Raw genomic sequence first — 6882 nt, forward strand, 5'->3', positions numbered from 1 at the left:
AGAGAGAGAGAGAGAGAGAGAGAGAGAGAGAGAGAGAGAGGGAGGTTAAGATTTAGGTATTTTTTGGTTTTTGACTTGGGCAGGTTTTATGTTGTATGCTGGAATCTGTCAGTCTGAGCCGGCAACTCTGGTCAGTATTTACTGTTTCTACTGTTTTTCTTTCACTCAGAGGTACAGAGGCAGGGTGTCTCTGTTCCAACTCTGTGWGTCTTCTGAACAGACCAAAATGGTCAGAACATGCATCAGTAAAGGTACAGGGCGTCTTCTGAAAGAGCCTAATTGACCTGCAAGAGTATTTTGCCAGTATTTMTGTTACAGGACATCAGTCCTTTGTAAAGAATATTAACACTTCCTAGTAACAACACAGAAAGTCGTATAGTCTGAATTTGTACATCTTATTAAGTATTTTTATAGAAACTCAAATACTTTTACCAACTCTTCCTGTTGGGAATAACAACTTGGAGCCTAACTTTACTTTTTCCTCATACATTGAATCTGAAAATATGTAAAATTCGGGTGAAATCCACCAGCAGATCACATTGTCCAAATCTGTCTGAAACCCAGCACTAAACAGGACGTTTAACAATGTGCATATAAATGTCAGGTTTGGTGCAAGGAATGAACCCAGATCCAGACGRAGAACGAAGTTATCACAAAAATAGCTATTAAACAAAAATAAAGAGCTGTCAAGGCAGATAAAGAAAACAAAACACGAAGGAGGCACGGGGAGCACAAGGACAACGAGACAGAGGGATAATTCCAAATAATGAACCAGCGAGGACTGAATCGAAGAGAAGAGTATTTATACAGAAAGAGGAAGAGAGAAACGAACAACAGCTGAGAGAAACCTAATTAGGTAACTATTGACAGGTGAGAGCTAAGCGAACAAATGACCAGCAGGAAACAGATTGAGGAGAAATGATGAGTAATGTCACAGGGAAGACACAAGAGGGAGAACACAGAACAACAAAACACACGTCCTCAAAATAAAAACCATCAGCAGGGCAATGTCTTTACAGCATTTTATGTTGCTTTTCAGTAACATTGTAATGCTTACCAGCTGTACAAATGCAACATTTATGGTACTACTGTTCCAACAATCAYCATCCTGCACCTGGGAAAATGTTCAATAATGAAATTTCTCTGTCTACTTTCCTGATTTTGTGATTTAAACATCATGATTTCCTTCACAGTTTTTATTTTTTTATATATAGTTTTGAGGAGTTGCTGTCTGTAGAACAAGTCGGTCATGGTTTGTGGTGAGAAACAAGAAGGAAACATACAAACTTCACCTTACTGGTTCTCTGTTCATCAATTAGCTTGGACCAAATTCCCCTTAAATTTTGCTTGTTAACTTCTTCTTTACTGTGCTCCTCGGTGCATACAAATGACCCGGTCTTACTCCGTAAGTAGTCTGGATCAGATCTTTACCTCACCTGTTCGACCTTCCCTTTCTGAGGGTACAGAATGTGCTCAGTCTGGCAACAAATAAAGACATCTTGTTAGCAGGAATTAAAAAACTGATTTCAAGCAGAAATGAACTTACCTGATCAAGAAGATGAAATTAATTAAAAGCAACAAGAGAACAAAACTTTCACTTTGGCAAAACAAAAGCTGTGATGCAGGTTTCACACTCTGATCAGGAGAGAAGCAAGGAGAGTTTATATGTTTACACTGAGGAGATTGTTTAACACACTTGCTGACACGCTATCAACATGCAGTTACTCTATATACATTTATTATAATTGTATTCAAGAACAAACTGATATTAATTTCCAAACTCATTTATATGTAAATGCACTTTTATTTCATCACCTTTTTCTCAGTCAGACTTGGGTGAGGATATAGTTTCTCACTGCAGTATATTTTGTTTTTGGACATGAAGGACCAAAGGGATTTGCCTGAAGGTGAGTGAGTTTGGTTTTATGTTTATGATGATCGATGCTGCTGCTGACTGTATAACTCCAACYGAGAGCTCGACTTGTCTATTTTCTTTTTCAGATTTATTAGTATTTCTTCTTGTTGATGGTAGTTGCGGTATTTTTGCCTTTGTATCTCTAAAATACTGTATCTCAACCTGTTGTAAATCTGCCTGTTAAGAGTCCCCGCAGTCCCCCAACAGCTCCCTCTGAGCTTTCATAAATAAAATGCAGCCAAAGAAGAAATCCACTTTGCACATCATTTTCCCAAAGCTGAACATAATGATGGCTTTAGTTCCACTTTCTGACCGCTGCCTTGTAATAGCTTGCCTCCAGCTTTGTCTCCTCGCTCTTTGGTCAGCTCAGGAAACTTGTTCACACGGTTCTGCATCTCTCAGCCTGCCACAGCTTTTCCTACATCACTGTCAATAAGCACAAACAAGGTGAGCAGAGCGAGGCAGCTGCAGAGAGAGCTGCTCTGCTGCTGAGCCAGGCTTCTCTGGAGGCAGAGCAGGAACTAAGGTTACATAGTTTTGGAAGGGATCGAGCAAACTGGACTTATTAGGAAAGGATAAGCAGAGAACAGGGTGAGTTACTAAAAACTTTAACACATAGAATCAAATCACTGACACTAAAAAAATAACGCTTGAATTAAAATACTGTATTTATTCACATATAATACGATCTCGAGTATAATACGATCATCATTTTTTTAGATTAAGAAGCATAAAAAAATCTAATCAATAACCCATGTATAATACTACCCCCCGCACCCCCATTTAATGGATAATTTTAGGGCTAAATTTCTCATAAATCACTGGATGGATTGTAATGAAAATYCCAGAAAGTAATTACTGGATGTACATGTCCTGATGCATTCTAAATAATTSAGATAGAAATTTCTAACAAGGTTGAGTCAGGTCCTCTGGATGGGTTCTTTTTATTTTTTACAATTTTTTTTTATTTTTGAAACATTTCGTCTTTTACCCAAGAGACATCTTGAGTCATAGGAGTTGCAGGTACACTGGGTGTAAYAAACAGTATCTTTCATAGTGGATCAACCAGTTTGCTAGTGACATCTAAAACATGTTGTTCACATGCAAAAAAGGACCATCAGCCTAATGACTGGTCGTTGGTGCCCTGATGGCTGCTTATTGTTCACACAGAGCTGAGCGATACTYGCAATAACAGCATTGTAAGAGGGGACAACTGGACACAGAGACCTCCATCCCTTTTTAATGACAGACTGTTTCTCTTCACAGAAATGGCTTCCTTTACTCCTTCCTCTCTCAAGCCAACATTCCTCTCCATCACGAGAACAACTTCATACTTGAAAGAGTGACCACTGACCTGTAGATGAGTGTAAACTGCTGAGTCCTGCCTGATGATGTAGCTCTTCTGTGTTGGTCCATACTTTTGAACAGCGAATGCTGTGTTTCCCCAATGTATAACTGGTCACAGTCCTCCTGGCACTTAACAGCACACACAACATTACTCTGTTTGTGTCGGCGAATCAGCTCTTTGGGGTGAACCGATCTTTGTCATAATGTGTTTTGGGGTTTGAAAGCCACTGGGACATCATGTTTAGAAAATAAACGYCTCAGTTTCTCTGAAACTCCTGCAACCTTTGGAATGACCATGAAATGCATTTCTTGTTTGACTTTCATTTGAAATGAAGTCAATCAATTTGTACCCTGGTTTTAATGTACCACAGTAGTACAACCTTGACTCATTTAAAATGTTGTAGATGGCAGGTGACTTCTCTCTCTCTACTCCTCTCTCCTGTCTGCAGCTGCTCATCGACTCTGTTTCAGCACTCTTTGCTCTTCGGCTTGGCTCTGTTAACATAAAGCTAATAATGTGTTGCTAATGTTAGATAAACCGTGTTCCTGAGCTCTGACAAGTTTACCAGCACATCCTGATGGGACGACTGCATTGGGTGTCTCTGAGTCTACCACAGCACTGCAGATCCACAGTGGGGATGATCAGCCATTGTGTTGGTTTGTAGACATTATTGAAGGACTTGTCTCATGACCATTGTTGTGTGGATTTGCTCTCAATGAAAAAAAAAAAAAAAACAAAAAACAAAACAAAACACAGGCAAAATAGTACAATGACTGAAGATGAAGACCCCCTCAGGCAGGATTCAGGACAGCAGGAGTGTTTGGACTGTGTGTGTGTGTGTGTCTGTGTGTGTGTGTTTCGTAAAATGATGAAAAGAAAAGTTAGAAATTTATTCTAGTATATTATTATATAATTATTTTATTACAGTAGAATCTGTAAGACATTTCATTAATCATAATTTTCTCTACAAAGACAAGTGTTTGATAAAAAAAAATTAAAAAAAAATTAAAAAATACATACACTATAACATTTACTACCTAAGCTAATTTACAATGCCTGTTACCAGAAGGACATTACAGGCTTAAAACACAGCCTACCTTCATTCAAAGTACACAGTTTCAAAATTACAAGACTGAGTGAAAAGTCAAAAAATTTARTAGTTTCTTGTAATAGCGAGAATGATTTTGGCTAAAAAGTACTATTTGAATTTGAAATTCAGTGTTTCACTCTAATTTGTAAATCAACTATTTTTTATTATTTTTTAATGCTGTCTGCATTAAAATAAAATAAAAATCACCATGATACTCCAGAAACTTTTAATCTAATAAGACATCTAAACATCATCTGTCTTTTTTTATAATGCTGGTCTGACATGCCACAATTAGAACCACTTATCACAAAAATGCATTTCAAAAGATTTTATACAACTCAGTTCTGTGTTGTGAGAAAACAGTGGCCACTCCTTAGCAATTATTCTAATGTCTATAATGAATCTTCTTGTTAGAGTTCAGCTAAATTAATAAAKGAAATTGGAAGGTTTTGAAAGACGAGTTCAAAGATTTCTCTCAAGCCTCGGGAAGTAGCCTATTCCCAGCTGTGATGTGCTGCTGAGGTCTGTCTCTTCTTCTCATTTTCTCTCTCATTAAAGTTCCTCTTAACCCTCGTTTTCTCTCTCAGCCCTGTCTCTTGTCTTTCCCACTCTTTCTCTGGTTTATTATTCTATTATTATCACTGTGTGTCACCCTGGATAATAGTWTTGAATCAGTGTGCGAGCTGTGAAAGCCTTCCTCCTTTCCAAGTCCATACATTTGTCCTGCTAACACCACATTAGAGCTGGCCCTCTGGACGTGCAGCCGCTTGCCTCTTATTAATCAGATGCAACATGATATGCACCCCGTCTCCTCTGCAGCTGGATTCTGTTAATATCATGTAGGCAGCTGTCTTTGCAGGGACAGTATTGTTTCTTTTTGAAGGGTGGCTCCAGTTTATTGGGAGCTGCTTTGAATGGTCTCTGGCTGTGCACATCATTTCTCCTCTGGCATGATGCCATATAGCCCCCCCCCCCCCCCCCCCCCCCCCCCCCCCCCCCCCCCCCCCCCCCCCCCCCCCCCCCCCCCCCCCCCAAGGGGGGCCCCCCCCCCCCCCCCCCCCCCCCCCCCCCCCCCCCCCCCAGGGGATTCTGTCTCCATTATTCAGAGGCTGCTTTATGACACCAAACAACATAGGATCGTCCTGTAGGAAGGTACTGAGAGGGGGCACAGTACTTATGTAGKCAACTGCATCCAGCCAGTTGTGCACATTAAATAACTGAGAGAAAGCACTGGAGCCAGCGGAGACAATGACCTTGAGCTTAGTTCTGTCAGAAATGGCCGAGCTGAGCCTCTAGAGTGCTGAACAAAATATGGAGTCCTGTCAACATGAGGAATGTTGTTGTGCTGTTATTTYGATGTAAAAGAAGCCATCATTCCCTACAGAAGATATCTGTACCAAAAAGCATCCCAGGCAATAGTATACACAGAATTGTTTGTGCATTTCACCACTTTTGTACGTCATTAGCTTTATGACATTTATTAAACCAATGCTGGCACAAGGACAGAATTATTGTACATCATGAGACAACAGAGCTTTTTATTACAGTTGACTATTAATGGTCGATTTGGCATTTTCCATGGCTCTAAAATACCTGCAGACAGAGCCGCTGTTTATTAGAGGAGGCGGCAAGAAGTGAGCATAAAGCAGTTTAATTTAACTGCATCTGCATTTCACACTAGTAAAATCTCACGATTTACAGCTACAGTTCCATTTCAGCTGCTGACGTAGCTGTGGTAAATCTCACTGCTGTGAAAGCAAGACGCTTGAAGAAACGTGGTAAAAAAAAACAGCCCACTGTTAAAGTCAGCCCGGTTTATTCTTTGCAGGTGGTGACAGACAGTAATGACAGAAATTTAAAAAACTGGAAAAAAAAAGACTCCATCAGACATGAATCAAGATAACTGGCAGTGATATTTCTCAGAACAGTCTGGTGAAGATCAGAACAGGGAACAATAGAGCAGATGGGAGTGAGAAAAAGTCAATTTTAATATCATGATTTAGCTGTCAATTTTTTTTAGTACAGAAAGGGCCAGAAATTGGACAGGAGATGAAATAAGAAAATCTACACCATAAAAGAAAAAAGAAAAAAAAAGTGCTCCAAAACGAAAAACGAAAAAAAAAAATCACATTTCTTAATAATTGAGTTTCATGAATTCGGTTTGAGACAGGCCTGCAGAGCTACATGACAGCAAGTAATTTATCAGGATCATGCAAAAAGATTGAATATCTGCAGCACAAACACACAAAAGGTCAAGCCATTCTACTGAACTCAAAAAGGGTTAAAGAGTATTGAAATGTTTGGATGCCTTCGCTGCCATCCAAGCCGGTGACATTGACTTATGGTGACATCTTCCAACCTGTTTTGCTTAGACAGATAAATGACAAATGGCCCTGAATGTCAGCCAACATCTGTTATTCCTCTGCAGCTCAGACTGGCAATGCCAGGCTAGCACATACACACAGAGCGCTGGCCTGGCGGCCTCTTCAAAGTAAAACCCCATCAACACACACACACACACACACACAC

The sequence above is a fragment of the Austrofundulus limnaeus genome, unplaced genomic scaffold (genome assembly GCF_001266775.1).
Source record: "Austrofundulus limnaeus strain Quisiro unplaced genomic scaffold, Austrofundulus_limnaeus-1.0 Scaffold131, whole genome shotgun sequence".
NCBI lineage: Eukaryota > Metazoa > Chordata > Actinopteri > Cyprinodontiformes > Rivulidae > Austrofundulus > Austrofundulus limnaeus.